The following is an 18,843-nucleotide window of genomic DNA, read 5'->3' on the forward strand; positions in this document are numbered from 1 at the left end:
AGAAATATTGCCACACAATGACTTCAAGTGAATCATTGTGACTCAGCATTCACACAATAAATTATCATCTCTCAGCATTCAAACATTTAATAATTATTCATGATAAGCTGTTTTGAAAATGGGTGGATGGATGTTACCATCACACAACCGTGTGTTTGTATCATTCTCAACATTCACATACATGTTTGACCCCCAAAACGTTATGAATGCCAGTCTGTCGACAACATCTACATAAGTTTTTGTTATTTTTTTTGTATGAATGCTCTTTTCTCAGCATTCTACTCGAGTCGACTGCGGTGACAGCAGCGTTGCGGTTCGTCACGTCGTGGCGGGACAGAGGCCATGCAGTTTCGGGGGCGTCCACTCCGGATGAGGGAGAGGGAGAGGGAGAGGGAGAGGGAGAGGGAGAGGGAGGGGGAGAGGGAGAGGGAGAAGGAGAGGGAGAGGGAGAGGGAGAGGGAGCGCCTCCCCGCTCAAGCGCCGATTGGCTGCCACTCATCCACGGGCTCGCCTCCTTCCCACAGACTGTCTCGGAGCCCAGGGCGGGGCTCACACGCTCAAACCCGGCACAAGAAAAACTTGGGCCGGGTCGATGCATGGAGCAGTGTGGGAAGGCTGTATCCGTCGGTGGGAAGCAGAGACGCGGACGGCAGGGTTCTATCCTCCAGGGACGCCGGTGTGGTTGAGAAGCGTGGCCGGATTTGACAACGCGGTGCCGGCGAAGGATTTGTGGCGACGCCGGAGGAGGAAGGAAGGAGCCTTGTGGTGCTGGTGGGGGGAGAGAATCAACCGAGAAGAAGCGTTTATTCCCAGCGTGTAACTTGTCAGGATGATGTGACAAGTCCCGAGGGAGAACGCGGAAATCGGATTTATTTCCCCGCCGCTGGAGATCACCCGAGCCGCCGGCTTTGAACGGTGAGTTGCGGCTACGATTCCACCAGCCTGGTGGTCACGCGTGTAGAAGGTCGAGGAAGAGGACCGAGCCTCCTCTTCTTCGTCCTCATCCAGTCTCATGACTTATTTATTGAGTGTATGGTGTGTAATTTTCATAGTGCAACTAGCAGCCTTATTTAATTTTTACTCCACCGGAAAAGTAAGTCTCATGAGTCAGCCAGTTCATTTTATAGGCTTTATTGCAACTTTAGGTGGGGAAAAGATGTTTTTTTTTAAGCAGCTGACGGGAATGTTGTGTAAAGGAATGAGGAATGCTGCTGAATAATCATCACGGGATGAAGTCACGCCATCATCCTCGTCGTCTCCCTCCCACTCCATCACCTCCTCCCTCTTCCTCTTCATCATCAGCCTTTAAGGTTTCCCAAACCTTTGAGCCAAGGCACATATTTTACGAGGAGAAAAAAAAATCCTAAACAGATACAGTAAAATGGATACACAGGTCACTGTGTAACTTTTGCCATTTAATTTAAGAGAATTGAATTGTTCTGCCTGTCAATATATGTTCTGGCATAGACAGGCGAACACAGGTTAAGTAAATGATCATTTTTAGACCAATTCATTGACCTTGGATAATTTCCTGTGGCAGACCTGGTGAGCCCAAAGCCAAGCAAAACAGCAGGTCGGCATGTGAGGAGAAAGCAGCCATGTGCTCCCCATATTCCCGCTCGTTTGAACCTGAAAGCTTTATTGGTGCTTCAGTTTTTAAATCATGCTTCAGGTGGGCCGTGATTCCCCTCTTCCCCGCCGCGGTTTATTAGAAACTGCTGTTTTATTTTGGCAGACATGACACAGGAGCACATGGGCCTGAAACTTTATCGCATGGAGAAGGGGAGGGTACTCATAGCTGGGCATGATGTAACCACACCGATAAAGCTGGGCGAGTCCTGGGCCACCGCACAGATATTGGGGGTTGGGAGGTGTGGGTCTACGTTATGGCTGGGCGTCCAGGCCTGGCCTTGTGTTGACTGTCTGGTATGCGGGAGTTTTTTTTTTTCAGGGGGTCTGCCCCGCAAGTCGTGCCCGCATGACTCTTGGCATGCTGTCTGTCTGTCCGCCTGGCTGTTTCGCCAAGTTCACCCAACACTTGTTTACACCACATAGTACAGTACAGACCAATTCGGTTCACTTTCAATGCGTGGTAAGCAATTGTTGGCATATTTATTGCCACACAAGAAGCTGTCAGGAATAACGTACTGTACTGTGTTGGGTTATGCAAATAAATACAAGTAAGCAAGTCAGGCTTTAATCGTCCACTCTGTATGGTCAGTGAGAGCGGAACAGGATGAAACAGATACCATCATTGGACTCTTTTTGAGGGACTGTTCGCTGTCTGCTAAACTGTACTCGGTCTGCTCAGGGGAAGAAAATGCTATAAAATTTAAAGCTAGCTATTAGGGGTGTTCCCAAAAATCGATTCTCAAAAGAATTGCGATTCTCATTTAGTACAATTCAGAATCGATTTTAAATGTCCCAAAATAGATTTTATTTAAATTATTTTATGCTGTCTTCCCTTTGTTTGTGTTTGCCTTTATTGGGAGCGCTGTTCATGTTGTACCCAGTTTGGCCACTTAGGGGCAGTGGGGTTCCACGCGGTCTGATACACTGTTAAGTTGTAGCCACATTAGAGAGTAGAAGGAAAAAGTCACGATCAAGTTATTCCAATAAAAATAGTTTTTTTGCAGCGTGGAGCTGTTCTTTTGAGTGAGAAAAGTGCCACAAGTAGCGTACTAATTAGCATTAGCGAGTCAGGCTGGAGTAGATCATTACGATTCCTTGAACATCTATAAATTGAAGCAAAAACAATTGTCAAGCAAATCATTTTGAACCAAAAATCGTTCTTAATCGATTCCGAATCGAATCGCACACCCAAAAATCTGAATCGAATCAAATCGTGAGACATTCAAAGATTCCCATCCCTACCAGCTACATAGTGTAGCAGTTGTGGTCTATACACTGTTTTGTGAAAAAAGGCACTTTCCTTACAATTCAAAACTTAAAGGTGTGGACCAAAGGATTTATATTGGTCTTTCTAGGACGTTTCTGGGTGGAGACTCAAGGTTTTCCTTCCAGTCAAGCCACCGAGGCAAGTGACGATCAATGGCATATGCAAATTTGGCTGTGCAAATGCACGCTCCTGATTGGTAGGCTGGTTTCATGTTTGTTCCTGGTTAGTTCCTTCCTTGAACCACAGAGGCCAGCTGTTATCAGTGGCATATGCAAATTTTGCTGTGCGGATGCCCTATCCTGATTGGTGGACTGCTTTCATGCTTGTTCCTGGTTAGAAGCTTCTTTGAGCGTCAGTTTTGAATGTTGTGTTTACAAACAGCAACAAAAAATCTTGGGATCATGCCTTTAATAAATGTTTTTAAAAAAGTCACTTTAATGTTTCCATTCGTTATTCTGTCTTGCAAAGCAGACTGGCGTAGATCATCACGATTCTTTGCACATCTACAGATTGGAGCAGAAATCATTGGCAATCAAACCATTTTGAATCGAAGATCATTTTGAATAAAAAAATATTCTGAATCCAATCGCAGACCCAAAAATCAGAATTGAATTGAATAGTGAGACAGTCAAATATTCCAAACCCATCATTTCTACATGCAAGAGGCTTGTTTTCCATGTTGTCCATGCGGTAGTTCTGTGTGAAAGAGGCTTATTTATTTTGTTATTTTTATACCAATCATGGTCTGCCTGTCCCCCTGAGTATGTTACACAAATACTTGCATTTCCATTGTCAATGGTTTTGAAATGCACTGTCCAACTTTTTGGCATTTTACCATTTTTTTTCCCCATGTCACTAACTTTGTTGTGTCTAGATACTGTAGCACCGACACGGAATGGTGAGACGTAAGCAGTTGGGCCCTACTTGAAGTTTTTTAAACGCCAGGCATCATCTGATTGTGTGATGTGTAAAAGGCCAAACGCTGATTATCATTTAGCTCTTCCGTCAGGCAAATTTTCAGGATTTCTGTGTGAAAAACACTTCTTTAAAAAAAAAAAAACAACAACCATTGTTTATCTATCTGGTCTGGTTCGGTTCACCTCGGTACGGTGCAGAATTTGACAATTTCCATTGCTAAAAAATTTGAAGGGACTGTACCACTTTTCGTCACTGGCATTTTTCCAACTCTTGTCACTGTTGGTTCTGTCAAATATTTTATGTCACACCAGATACCTGCCACTGTATGAGTATCCTAAAAATAAAAAAAACGCAACATCCATCCATAATCTGTACGCAACTGCGTTCATTTAACCTTCCTGTCCTTAGGCAAGGGAGCGGTCGCCAGTTCACTGTTACTCACTACATCTGACCATGTCGGGGTGACAAAGATATGGACTTGCAAAATGGTACCTTGGCAGGCTGTGTTGTCCTGGAGGATTTGATGGAAACGGGGCTCTGTAGAGCACAATAGAAAAGTGATTTTGTTGAAGATCGTCCACCTCAACGTGTTGTGATAAGAGGCCTAATAGCTTCAAGATGACAACTCGTGTGAGTATTCTCGCTTTGACGCTCCAGCCGTTATGATATGACACAGACGTCATTATTGCAAATACGATTCCAGGAAAAAACTCTTTCAGGTTGTACTCCATCCAAAACAGTTGTGTGATTGCCGGTTCTGGATCAGTACCGTTACATGTGTGCTACATATGCATCTAAAAATAAACCAAGACCCTTTTTTACCCCTAGACAAAAATCTTTTGTTGATTTTATTCATCCATAAATTTTCTGCTCAAGCTATGGACAGGTACCAATAAATGTAGTCCTAAGAAACTTCAGGGCTCCCCCTAGAGCCACTGCAGTGAAAATGAAGTGTCACAAAGACATGGTCAGAACTTCAGAAGCTAATGAGCAGCTTTTTAGTGCTGGTAATTAGGGGTGTGCCAAAAAATCGACTCTCATAAGAATCGCAATTCTCATTTAGTACGATTCAGAATCTCTTTTAAATGTCCCCAAATCAATTTTATTTTAATTATTTTATACTGTCTTGCCTTTGTCTGTGTGTGCCTTTATTTGGAGCGCTGTTCATGTTGTACCCGATTTGGCCACTTAGGGGCAGTGTGATTCCGGGCGGTCTAATACACTATTAAGTTGTAGCCACATTAGAGAGTAGAAGGAAAAAGTCACAATCACATTATTCCAATAAAAGTTGTTTTTTTGCAGCGTGGAGCCGTTCTTTTGAGTGCCGAGAGTAGCGCGCTAATTAGCATTAGCGAGTCAGACTGGAGTAGATCATTACAATTCCTTGCACATCTATAGATTGAAGCAAAAATCATTGTCAATCAAATTATTTTGAAAAAAAAAAGTTCCTAATCGTAAATCGAGTCTGAATCGAATTGCAGACCCCAAAATCGGAATCAAATCGAATCGTGAGACATTCAAAGATTCCCACCCCTACTGGTAATGCTGTGTATCGATATTCTAGTCATGGGGTCCCCAACCTTTTTGAAACTGAATACTACTTCTTTGGTACTGATTAATTTGACAGGCTTTGATACACACTTTTGAAATTTGCCCAAACTTCCTTTAGTTATCTATCTAATATCATTAATTAGTTAATAACTATTGATATTCATACATGTGAAGACACTGATCATGTTAATGATTTCTCACAATAAATATAATCAATGGTTCATGGTAGGAAGCAAATAAACATAATATACAACACTTAATTGTCTCTAAATCTTTGTAAGAATTTACATTCTCAATTGATCACTTCTACAGCATTCTTAGGAAATCACAATGCCCTATGACTGGTGAGTTATATTTGGTTAGCTCTTTTATAGACCCTAAATGAATGAATGAATTTAGCATCAATGCAATTTTGAAGTGTCCAACTATTCCATACTGTGTTTTAATGAGCATTCACATCAAAGAACTTGCATCTGTTATAGGGCGAAGTTAAAACTGTCTGATCGTTTGAGTGCCACAGTAACAACACAAAGACACGAGCGCTGATGCAATTGACCTGGCTGCTCCACCAGTTCTATCGATCATTGAATAAAGCATCTGGGATTGTACTAACATAGATGTCAGTATCTCATGCTTTAGAAGCCGCTATTTGCATGTCAGACTATTCCATACTGATGCTTTAATCAACATTTACACCTCAAATGCTAGAAACCTTTTTGAATTTGTGAGCTGAATTCATAATGACATCTTCAAATAAATAATCACATTAGAAGTTATTGGCTCACGTGTTAAAGGGAATCGTAGTTGCTGAGAGCAGGCCGTGACCCCAAAATATATATTTTTTAAATGTAAGGGGAAATGACTTAATCATTGCCAGGCATAGTTCTTTTCACCGTCATGTTTGTGATGTCACAATTTGTGAATGTGTGTGTGTGTGTGTGTGGAGAGGTCAGACTCAGACATGTTAACCAACTTGTTCTGCCGCCTACTTACTACTATTCTCATGCCTCAATACAGACAATCGCGACATTTGCGTTGCGCTGGTTTAACAGAGCAAGCTCATCATCTGCTCGCACTTTGGGTGGATTTGCACTGCAGGTCCAAGTGTCCAATACCAATACAATGCCTATTTGCATTTATATATTAATTCCTTGTATTTTTCCATGTATATTTCTCAAATGATATCAGATAAGACTGTTTACATTGATGGTATATGTGACGCAACCTGCTTGCAAATAACTCCAAAAGCGTCAACAGGAAGTAAACAATTGTTAGATAAGTAACATAAATCTCAAACATTACAAAACATTGAGTTGGCCTAGACTGACTCTTCCTGCATTGATTTAAAGGAGGGTAACCTACACATTAAATATCTGGCTGCACTTGTTATTTTGATTATGTAATAATGGCTATTCCCCCTAATGTTTATATTATATGTAATTGTCTATGTTGTAGATAAAATTGCCAGTGAGTGTTCTTTTAATGTGTTATAGCGATAACTAGAGCCTTTATTACCACTCCCAGCTCAAGTTTAAACATAAAATAAAGTTTTAATTTACATTTTGTGTATTTAAACCAAACCACATCACATCCGCTAGCTAGTCCGCTGGCTTAATGCTAACACGCGATATTGATAAACTAGCATCGATGTTGCTGTAGCTATGACACCAATAGATATTTGAATATTCCATGTGTTTTTCTACTCACGCTGCCATGACGCAAAGCGCAAAAAAATAAAATAGAATTGTATCACGTGAACCTTGCAGTGTCAATCCAGTCGCTGATAAAGTGAGGACAAATAATGGGTGGAACAATGGCGTGTGACGAGTGCGTGTGTCCTCCTCAAAAAGGAATGTAAACAGATGCTTTTGCCTTGTCTTCGCTGCTTTTAATTACACAGGAAGTCTTTTCCTTTCCTTTTGAAGCCAGTCCACATTAGCATTCTACAGCTGCCACTCGCTCTTCCTGGAAATACACTTGGCTCGGTGCAAGTGTCCCTCCCGTGGCTTTGTGTGGCTCACAGGCGGCGGCCATGATGGTCGATGTGATGTAATGCCGGCCGCTGCGTGGCTATTTTCAGGTCCACCTTCTTGAGCGTAACCTGCAGCCTGCTGGATGCCAATTTGGTCATACTTGCTTATTTGTCTTGCATCCTATGCATTTTAAAACAGTTTGTAGGTGTTTTGATAACATCTACTACGCATGTGACAATCTTTCGTCAAAAATACATCAAGGATCGAGGATTGATGTGTTTTTACAGCATGAGTTTTCTCGTCTTGCTGAAATGAGCCCTGTCTCATGTAAGTGAGCGACTGGAGCCCCAATAGCAAGTACGGATTTCACTCATTGGCAGGCAGCATTTTAATACTACGCTGCGTGTATGTGGCGCATGGACACGTCCGCAAACACACACAACCCCCACTGTCACTGCATTGAACACTTTACATAGCAATAAAGTTATGTGTTTCTTATCAGAAGCTACTCCTGTTTGCTAATGTTAGTCTTTCCATCCAACAAAACACAATGCAGCTCTGCTTACCTTTTGGCATTGACATAATAGAGAGTATGTCGCATCTGTGAGGTGCAGGTTGTTTCTACAGTTCCTCAGCATGGTAGTGTTTCAGACATTGTAAAGTGGAAATCTGTGAGTAATTGAAACCGACCAAAAACGTTTTGTAATTGCCTGTGCTACAAATGGTGGCAAAGCACTACTTATGTCGTCTCATTTCAACATACATACTTCTTTGACACCAATCAGATAGTTTATAAGAACAGCAAAAAGATGAGTTTTCCGTAGTGCGATGACACCCACTTGAAAGTGGCATTGGATCTTCAACCAGCCTTGCTTATCAAGTCATCTGGATTTCATAGCAGAATTTAATCCTCTACTATTTATTTGTAAATAATTATAAGAAACGGGAACACTTAAAAAAATAAATAAATACTGAATGCACTTTACAACTTGCACATCGGCGCTTCAGACTGTTGATGAAATGGGAAAGTGTGAATTACTAACGTTTATCCTCCTTGGTGCAATGTCTTTTCTCTGTTTTATGTTACCTGCCAAGGGACTATGAATGTAAATGAGCTGTATGCAAACTTAACGCAGGTATTGTGCCAGTGTTCATTAATGTGCATCGTCCCTCTCAAATAAACAATAAAATGAAATGACATGGGTAGAAACTGAAAAGTGGGGACATATATTGTGCAAATTGGCGTGAAAGTACAGAAGGGCTCACTCGTTGGCGTATTTTCAGAAATGAGCAGAAAAACGGTTTACTAGATTGTTTAATTTCACATTGGATGTGTGGGCAGGCATTCTAGAAACCCAACTATTTGTATACAAGACATTAAAAAGTCAATTTTCCATAATATATACCCTTTTGAGCTAACAGGCGGCGTTTGCGGGGAGGAAGACGTGTCATTAGGGTTATTGGCTGCCGGGTGCTTTGGGTCCCGGCGCACTGACACGGTGTCTGGAGCCGCTTAACCTCAAGCCAGAGCTCAGTTACGAGGTTGTGGGAACGCTTTGTATATTTTCCCAGAAGCGGCGGCGGCGGCAACCATGACTCCTTGAACTTTGACTCCTGAGCGGCACTCTTTGAGGGCGTGTCGGCTGGAGATTAGCCAATAAATGTCTTACCTGACACTTTGGGCCAGAAATATCCATGTAGGCCATGTTGCAAGCGCACATGCCATACGTGGGTGAAATCATTGACGCAGGCTCGCGTTACAAGGTTCACACAGGCCTCCGTTACACCAGCGTAACTTGAGGGGGAAGTTGGAAGCAAACCGCTGTGGTAAAGATGCTTTATTATCACTGCTCAGGAATGTTATGCAAGATGAGATTCAATATACTAGTATTGTGCTGTACAGGCCCAACTGATATAGGGCTCAACTTTTTCAGTAGGTTGCACCGCACAGGTTTTGGTCGCACCTTTTTTGGGAGGTACAGCATGACCATATTTACTAGTGATGCACCGAATATTCGGCCACCGATTTTCGTCATTCGGCCGAAATAAAATTAAAGCCGAAAGAATATGGCCGAAATAGGTTGTGGTGACGCATGCAAAAAATCGCTGGCTTTTCACCGTGCTTTACGGCACCGGTCGGTCGCAGCAGCTCCCGGGGTCATTACACCGGAGGAAAGGGGCGTCACTTGGTGTGCAACATTTAAGTGGGTCGAAAAATGACAGAACTGCCGTGTACTGCGGTACAGGTGAGCCACTCTTTCTCCCGCAACGCCTTCCCCTTTTTAATTTTTTTTTTTTTATAAGAGCGCCTCGAACGCTTCCACTTTTTCACCGGCATCCCGGTGGCCGCGCTAAATACTTTAGCTCATGCTAGCACTATTGCTATCAACAGTTTTAAACACGGAAACACTTACCGCTATCTCCGGGTGGCGGCAGACCTGAACAGGACGCTGTGTGTGACTTTGCAGTCCGTTCCCGAAGCCGATTAGCTGGTGCGAACAAATGTATTTATTTATTTTTAAACGTTGATGAATATGTGACTGTGCGTATTTTAAGTGCGCCATACCTTGTCCTGCCACACGCATCCGTCCCCGCCTGTGCGAACTACATTGACTATAAGGTGCAATCGCACCGCCAGAAAATGCTCAACCCTCGTTTGGTGTTTAATGTGCCATTAGCCAACATGTCTGCGGTGTGGGCACATTTCAATTTATATTGTACCAGTGCTAAATTAATATTTTATAACAATATTATAATTTTAATTAATGATAATAAATGCAATGATAGTAAAAATTGGCATACCGGTAATATTTTTTCGGCTTTTCGGTTTTCGGCCAAGCATTCATCATTTTCGGTTTTCGGTTTTGGTCAACCATTTTCATTTCGGTGCATCCCTAATATTTACTCATGTATTGTGTCGTAATTTGCATAACATAGTTACAGATGATGTAAAGATTGACAGCGACTCAAGTAAAACCAGAAAACTTCCAGCCAATCCTGCCGCGCAGCGTCATCGGTATGCACGCAAGCCACCAAAAGATCCTGAGCCGATCTAATCACCCGAGCAGATCTGGTACCTACACAGTATCACACAATGCCAGACTAATTAACAAGCGGTCTCTTAGCGTCCTTAATTACTGATTGAATATGAATTTGGGATGTCAAGTTAGAATCCTTTAGCCACGACGCCCACCACGAGCTTCGGGTGTCAATTTCTAAAATCAAAATACAAGTAACAAGGCAAAGCTTTTATTTTGAAGTTGTCCTTCGTACGACCCAAACCGTGGCACTTGATCCTTCCGTACGGATCACAGCTCAAAGATGAACCGTTACACCACTCATTAAACCAGTACCGTGCCGTAAATTTGGCCCCATTTGCAGGTAAATTAGTTGCAGTGTCGAGCCCTGAGATATTGAAATAAACATTAGCCTAAAAAAAAGAAAAATATTAGGCAGAATAAAATTCCGCTAGCCGATTAATTGTGAAAAAGTGTGTACAATGGATGAAATAACTTTGGCCTTTTAACACTTACAACACTATATATGAATTTCAGGCATAACATTTGAATGTTTTACAATACTTGCTTTAGTATTTGTTTACTTTTTTTTTTTTTTACATTGGCCCGCTAATGGTAATTCAATTGAGGACTTTCGCATTACTCTTGAACTTAATGATATCAGATATCAGTCGTAGTAGGAAGTCAAGACATAAATACTGCATCAGACTTGGCCATTGATTGCCACGGTGTGACTTAAGTCATGGCAGTGCATGTAAAGCCGTCTAGTAATAACGTCGCGTCTCCTGCGTTAATGGCGTCCATATGTGTTGTGTGAGTGGAGCAGCAGCACACTGGAGTTAGATGTGGACCGCTTAGCGGCCCCACCAGCATCGCATACCATGCACCGCACTCACTCCAACGGCCTTCCCAGAAACCAGGGTGTGTTTTGGACTCTCGCCGCTCGGTCTTAAAACACAAGCGGGAGCCACACGTTTGGAATAGTGCGCTTTTTTGTAGCTGTCAGTTCATCCGTTGGAGTGTGATGAATGTTTGTCAGTCAAGAGGTGGCAAGATGGCTCCCAGCCAGACGTTGCCGGCGGATTTTAACAAGCACCTGAGCCCGGAATCCAACTTTCCCTTTCCCTCCTCCTCCATCTCAGTGCCACCTTTTTTTTTCTTTTTTTTTTTTTTTACAGTTCTCCTTTTCGCATGCTGACAGACTGAGTGGAAAATGATGTCAAGTCTCTCTTTTCACGGTGCCCTCCTCAGTCACAAAGGCGTCGCTCTGAATTTGTGGCGAAAATAAACAAAAGTTGTAGTTGTCCTCCCACTTTGAGAGAGTAGAAAAGTCTTTTCATTTGCCTCTTTCCTCTCGTCCTCGCTGATGTCATTTTTCCTGACTGCTTGGTGCCCCCGCCGTATGACAATAATTGCTTGGCTGCCCACTGAGTCAATCTTTGAAGGCCTTTGTCCTCCTTGCAGTTTGCAATGTGATGGACCCAGTGGAGCTGCTCGGGTCTTCCCAGTCTTCCTGTGCGTCCTTCTGGACTTTTACGTAGTCTATCTCTCAGTCCAGCTGTCACTCCACCTCCCCCTCCTTCCTTCCTTTGTGCTCGACCTCTCTGGACTTCATCTTGGTGACACCACCAAGTCTATGTATATGTCAGGGACTTGAAGAAAAAAGTCATACAGGGGACTGGATTTTTCAGTCTGTGCAGACTGCACCAGTGTACCTAATGTTGTACAGTGTTACCTCGGAGTTTGAACGTCTCAGAACTCGTACAATTCGGACTTCAACCAAAAAATCGGAGTAAAAAATGCCTCGGAGTTTGAACTCATTTTCTGAGTTTGAACACCCAAGCAAAGCAAGCTAAGCCGAACGTACCTTGAAAACGGGTAGCCGAGTGAAGTTGAGCGAAGTCGAGCAATGCCGAATGCTCACGTTGCGATAGTTGAGACGATGCTGTGCTCATTTCCAGTCAGATCGTGAACACTCCCGGAGGTGCTCCATACTCGCAAGTGCATTTTGATTTTTTCACGACAATTTTATTCGCCACGGACCCAAAGAAAGAAAACAGTGCCAGTGGCAGCAAAGAAAAACATACAGTGCTACAAACCACAGTGGAATTAGGCAGGAGATTATCGTGCCGTTGTAACTACTGTGACTACTTCTGTAAATACTGGAACGAGGACCCCCCTTAGCTGTTCAACAACGTGCCTGACGTTAAACAACGCAAGCAAGGACCGCTTAGTAGGGTAACAATATGCCCAATGTAAAATACACACTCAACACTGAACTAAAGCAAGCATTAACATAGCATTTATCATCCACTGATGCCATCACACCACAACAAAAAAGATAAGGTATTTTTTTTATTGTTTAAATACTGTACTGTACTGTAAATGTAAAAACAACATAAATAGAAATTAAAATTGCAAATTTCTGTTTTTGGAGCTTAGGAACGGAATAATTACATTTACGTTGTTTCCTATGGAAAAAAATGTTTCGGTTGAACAATTCGGACTTTGAACACTTCACAGGAACAAATTATGTTCAAACTCCGAGGTACCACTGTATTTAAATGATCTGAAAATGTAGCAACTAATTGAAATTGATAGCATCACTCAATGAACCAGTTTGATGTTCTGCAATCAAAAGTGCAAATAAAGGTAATTCAATAATAATGAAATGTACCTTTAATTGAATAAAAGAAAAGTATGAATCCTTTTTAGAATAGCATTTCGTTAATTGGAAAAATGTGTAAATAATGTACTGTAGTAGGATATCCTAAGAAGGCTACGCAGATGAAACTATCTGTATTATTTTTGAAACAAAAAAATAAATAAAAGCATTTAATGGATGAATTTGAAAAAAAATATGGAATTCATGCAGCATAAATGTACTGTAGGTAATCACTGAGGCATGCATGTGTAGGCTGTGTGTGTGTGTGTGTGTGTGTGTGTATATATATATATATATTGGCAAAAAATACAACAAAAATAAACATGTTATTTAATTAAAATAATTGCAAAAATGCATACTTGTAAAGGAGGTCCACAGTAATTAAGTAAAATACAAAATATTGATTAATATAATATGATGTTGCCATACAAAATGGTGTATAGCAAATTAATTTTTAGTTCATTATGATGCAATCATGCAAATATGATGTGAATTCAGTATGATGTAAAACCACTGATTTAACACCAGCTAAAGCATTAGATCATTCATAGGACTGGCCCCGCCCCCCTGATTGATTTTCGCTCCCAAAATGTTACATCACAAATATTCCCACCATTTAATGATATTATTGCACTTGTTTTGACTCATGACACGACATCAGCGTGGAAACATGATTCCTCCTTTACATCGTGTCGATGTTGAACCCTAGTCTTTATTAAAACCGCCTCCTCCTTGAATGCTTGTGTAGCAGATGAAAGAGATTCAAATAGTAGTGGAGCATGAATCACATGACCCGCTTGTTGCAGAGAAGGAAGGGAAACCTGAAGATGAGACTGTGCAGCTGTTGCCTCTGATTTAACAAAAACAAACAGAAAGTAAGTAATCTCGATCAGGTTTGTCTTTCCAGCACCTAATCAGACTCAGATGTGACCTGAAAGAGCGTGTTTTTCTCTCCCACTTAATCGATGATGGATGTGCACACACACAAACTTTTGGGTGTAGTTGACTTACTGTATTAGGTGTGTGTGTGTGTGTGTGCTTGTATTGAACATCAATGGAGTCGATCAATGTGTTGCCTGGGCTACAAACCCTTCAAGGGAATGTTTTAGTGTTCTTGTATTTTCACATACCATTGTTATGCATACAGTATTCATAAACATTTGTTTCATGCATCCATTCATTTTCTATAGCACTTATCCTTATGAGTGTGGTGGGTGAGCTGTTGTTGCCTATTTCTTTGAAGTGACCAAAGGCTTACACAGTATAGACAAACAACCATTTGAAATCTCCTTCTATGGACACTAGATAAGTGCAGTACATTTACCATTATGATCAATGTGAATTTTTTGGGACTGTTTTTCTAGTAACCCATATGAGTTGATTGAAGAGTTGCGAATGCGAATTTGGGTGTTAAAATATTGCTGCATGGTTTGACTTGAACACGAGCTCAAAGACAATTCCGAGATGACGTCACAAATCAAAATGGCGGTCTTATTCGGTGAAATGACGCTCTTCGCTCATTGAAAAGCATGGGACTTTGGATTGTCGTAATTTGATTTGTGAGGATATTTTTTATTTCAGAATGTGTTGAAATGTTTCGGTTTGTATGATAGTCACAATTAAAAGCAATGCAACCCGCCGTTTGTTTTTACCGTACAAAGGAAGCATTTCAAGTAAACCATTTTAAACTGAAAAGAAAAAAGTGGAGTGTGGTGTGTCTAACGCATTTACATTAATTGTACGAAACGAAGTTCTTGCGGCGTCTGAGGGAGGCTGTGTATATAATGAGACAAGAGGCCCTGGCATTCATACATATATATATATATATATATATATATATATGAATGAGAATCTTGCACCGCTAACAACAAAGGGCCCCCTCCCCTACAAACTGTTCCCACAAAGTTGTGCGCATACACTTGTTCAAAACGTTCTGATGAGACCAATCCCTAATTGATGACTGCATTGATTGACAGATGCACACAAGCAAACTCATCTGAAGTTGTCATATTAAATCCGACTTGTCCTCCAAAGCTCCTCTTGTGGTGACTTGGGAACGCTTCATCCCTGTCATGCTCGGCAACTTTTCTCAAACGACCTAACGAGGCGAATTCCCTTTTGCGAGCGGTCGGGACGGGATGTGTGCACGTCGTTTCCGTGGTCGTGTGGACCGGATGTGTTGAATGCGTCGCGTTGTGCGTTTGTGTTTATGTGTGCGTTTCCTGCCGTGCTTCCTTCCCTCCAGTACTCCCAGTAAGCCCATCTCTATGTGCTGGTGGAGGAAACGGGATGACAGAACCGATGACTCCTTTTGTGGAGTATGTCTAATCCCGTTGAGTGATTTCAACACAATGCTGAGCCAGAAATGGCGCGTGTTGCTGCTGTGGATGTAATCATCTTGGCTTACGCTAACAATAAAACACACAGTGGGAATTTGCTTGGCTGTACCATTTCCAATAATTGGAAAAATGAAGCTCGCTCCTGATTGTAGTTTTTTTCTTTCTTTCTTTCCTCCAGCGTCTTCCAATCACGCAGCACAATGAGCGTTGTTGAGCATCAGGCGGCACAATGCGGGCTTTTGTGGCCTTGATTCAAGCTGATATCATGCTGGAAACTATTTGGATGGCTATCACATGCTGTTTCTCCTCTTACTCGCTTTAACAAGAGAATGTCAAACCTCCTCCAGACAATCAACGGCTTGTTTTGGGGGCAATTTAAGGTACGTGTGGGAGCTGCAGAAAGCACTCATTTTATTTGACTTATGTCTTTTAGCAGGGTGTGCAGCATTGTATCAAGAGACTTTCGAGATAGGTCAGTGCTGTACTTAATCTCCAGAATTCTTTTTTCCACCTTAGATTGGTCTTAAGGGAGAAATTCACTCTGCAAACCTTGTCACAATGTCTCGTGTGATCTATTTAATGCATGTCTGGTCTTGCTAGTCATTCTAGTCTCAAATGGAAATTTAATACAGGAATCAAAGCTTGCTTGCTCGGGGAACAGCAGCAGTACAATGTGGCCACTTTGAATAAACTATACACACTGCATTATGTACAATCAATAGATGAGTGCCTCTGTGGCCAGATTTTGATGAATTCATTTTGAATTCCTCGCAGCATATGAAACTTTGTTGTGACTTTTATCCCGTGTTCTTCCACTTTTGCCTTTTGCGACGCTAATAGCTCCTCTCTGATTTTGGCACATTTTGACAATGAATGAATGGTGACAAATAAAGTCTCTCTCTTTTTTTAAAAAAGATTAGTTTCAGTTCGTTTATCTTTCACATTTACTGAAAAATCATCTGAAAGGTCACCGTTGGCAGTTTGTCTGAAGTCGCTGCCATGACTACTGAAGCCTAACAGTCCAAGCTTCCTTTTATCTTCTTCCGTTTTTGCTGTCGTCGTTGTCGACTTCCTCATTTGAGCTAACCTCTTACCTGTCTGCAGATGTTGCCACATTTTGAATTACTCTCATGAAGCAGGATATAATATTCTGCTGGGAATTTTTGGTCTTATTCCCTTCTTGGTCTTTAGTGAGTGGTAGCAACAACACACTTCTTTTTTTCTTCTTCTTTTTTTTATAGCTAATATAGCTGACAATCTGTGCAGATGTGTTTTAATTCTAGCAGTGAGCAGCATACCATGCTTTGTTGTTACTATAGGAGTCTTTTGAGTCCAGATCAATCCCAACATTCTATCAGGATTTATGTTTACTTATAGTGTCATACTACACACCGTCTATTCGTCTTTTTTGTCCTTGACGCCAATGATATATTTGATGTATTCCGCTTGCCTGGACCTGTGAATTGTAGTAAAATTTGCCGAGACATTATAGCGTAAGCTGGTTTTAAACCTCTGCCATGGTTGTCTGTTCACTTCTGGCCTGAGGTCAGTTCTTGGGGAGTGTCACAGTCCTGTTGAATTTCATGAATCGCCCTGAACAGTCAGCCCCAGGCGGGCTTCAGCCTTTTCTCCGCAGTGTGCCTGTCATGCATAAACTCTCTCTGACCCGGGTTGATACATCGGCCCACAAGCCGCACACACACACACACACACACACACACACACATGCACATATACTAATAGGCAGTGAGCGCAGGTGGAGATCCAGCCGCTGTAAGATAAGCTTTCACTGCAAACAAAGCGCTTTCAGGTGCCTCAACTGCAGTCGCCGGGTAAAATTAGCTGCTTATCAGCGGCTCGACTTCACAAAGCAGCCGTTTGAGCGCGCAGAGTTGGTCGTTGTTGGTGGGTGTTCCTTCATCTAAAGTGTCTTACTTGCAGCTTTCAAACCTGTGGTCATCTGCTTCCTCGAGATTGCAGAAACAAACAAGGCTCGCCACCACTTGAGACATGATAAGATTCACTTAGCGAATCTTGTTTTTCCGCTGACGTGGCGATAAACAGTACTTTCCAGGAGTATTCTCATTATATTTGTTGTTTTTGTGATGCCATAATAACCGTTTGTAATTGCTTTTCCAAACGCAAAAACGGAAGGACATTAATACTGTATGTCAAGGGGGGCTCCCATTAAATATTTTATCCTTCTCTCCCCCTCCCTGTCCCTCTCGCCATGCTGTATAAATACAAATCTAATCCATCCGTGTCATACTATCTATCTATCTATCCAATGTTGTTCACGGTGTGAAAGTAACTGCTGTGTGGAAAAGGTCATTAAAACAACAAAGCCCGTGATAGCGGCCTTTATGCACACGATTGTAGTCAATTATCTGCACTTGAAACAAAAGTGAGATTATAAAACTGTGTGCCAGTCGCAGTGGGTAAATAATTTACCTATGGGGTTTAAATATTTCAAAGCATTGAGTCAGCTTTCCATAAAATAATGTTTTACCAAGCTCAGTTTCATATTTGATTTCCTGTGCAGGATATTGACTCTGCCTTGTACCAAAATACTGTAATACAAAATGTCCTGCCTTTTCTCAGCTGCTATCTTGATATTGGGAGTGGTGCAGCAGCCAAAATGTCACACACAATCGGGTTTAAGAGCGAAATAAAGCGGCACAATGGGCATGTTGCTTGTTTTTCTTGCGAGCCTTTTTTTGCGTCTCACCAAGCAACACATTTGAAATTCCCGTCTATAAATACACCGCATGCCGAAGGCCCGCTTTGAGGATGCCATTTATACTTTTAGGAGCTATTCATATCTCTGCCGCACCACGCTGTCATTTGGTAAACACTGTTATGAGCTTGAGGCGGTCTGGGAAGAGTTAGTACTCCATCCTTAGTCATGAGGGTTAAAGGGCATTCTGTCTAACCAAGCGCTAATCTGTGGAAAAACAGTTAAAATAAAGCGCGCCGTACGTGGCAGACGTCTTGGCTGGGCCATAGTCCCCACCCCCAGCCTCCATGCCCGGCGTCTAGCCCCTCTGCTCGCCGTGACATTTGATCTCAGGGTCAGCTGCGTGGGATATTTCTGCTGCGTGTGTGTTTTAATGTTGTAAATGGCTGGATGGGCATGACAGCCTGTCACATATCACCACGACCCATACCGATGACAGCAGCTCTACTGGAACTCGGCAGCTCGTCTTGGCCTACGCTGTGGGGGTTGGGGTGGGGGGGGGGGGGGGCTCAAATGACCGTCGCAGCGTTGTACTACTTTCATGAAATCATTTGTTTTATTAAAATGCAAAAATTGTGCTCCGTCAACTAGTTACGAAGAAAACAAACCCATCCATCTATTGAGCTATAAAACTATGATCGAGCTAGCTAGCTTTGTAGCTATCTATCTAGTTCTTTATCTATCTTGTAGCTATCAAGCTATGTAGCTAAATCTTTCTAGCTATCTGGATAACCTGGCTAGTCA

The 18,843-nt window shown here is 42.0% G+C and overlaps 1 protein-coding gene across 2 annotated transcripts in view; it reads left to right on the forward strand.

Annotated features, from left to right (window-relative positions):
• The first annotated feature begins 547 nt into the window (after nt 1–547).
• rhbdf1a (rhomboid 5 homolog 1a (Drosophila)) overlaps nt 548–18,843 on the forward strand; it is a 46,785-nt gene continuing 28,489 nt past the window's right edge. For both annotated transcript variants that reach the window (XM_077559056.1, XM_077559057.1), the window contains exon 1: nt 548–915. The gene's annotated coding sequence lies outside the window, so the exon portion shown is untranslated. The remainder of the gene's footprint in view (nt 916–18,843) is intronic.

The sequence above is a fragment of the Vanacampus margaritifer genome, chromosome 2 (genome assembly GCF_051991255.1).
Source record: "Vanacampus margaritifer isolate UIUO_Vmar chromosome 2, RoL_Vmar_1.0, whole genome shotgun sequence".
NCBI lineage: Eukaryota > Metazoa > Chordata > Actinopteri > Syngnathiformes > Syngnathidae > Vanacampus > Vanacampus margaritifer.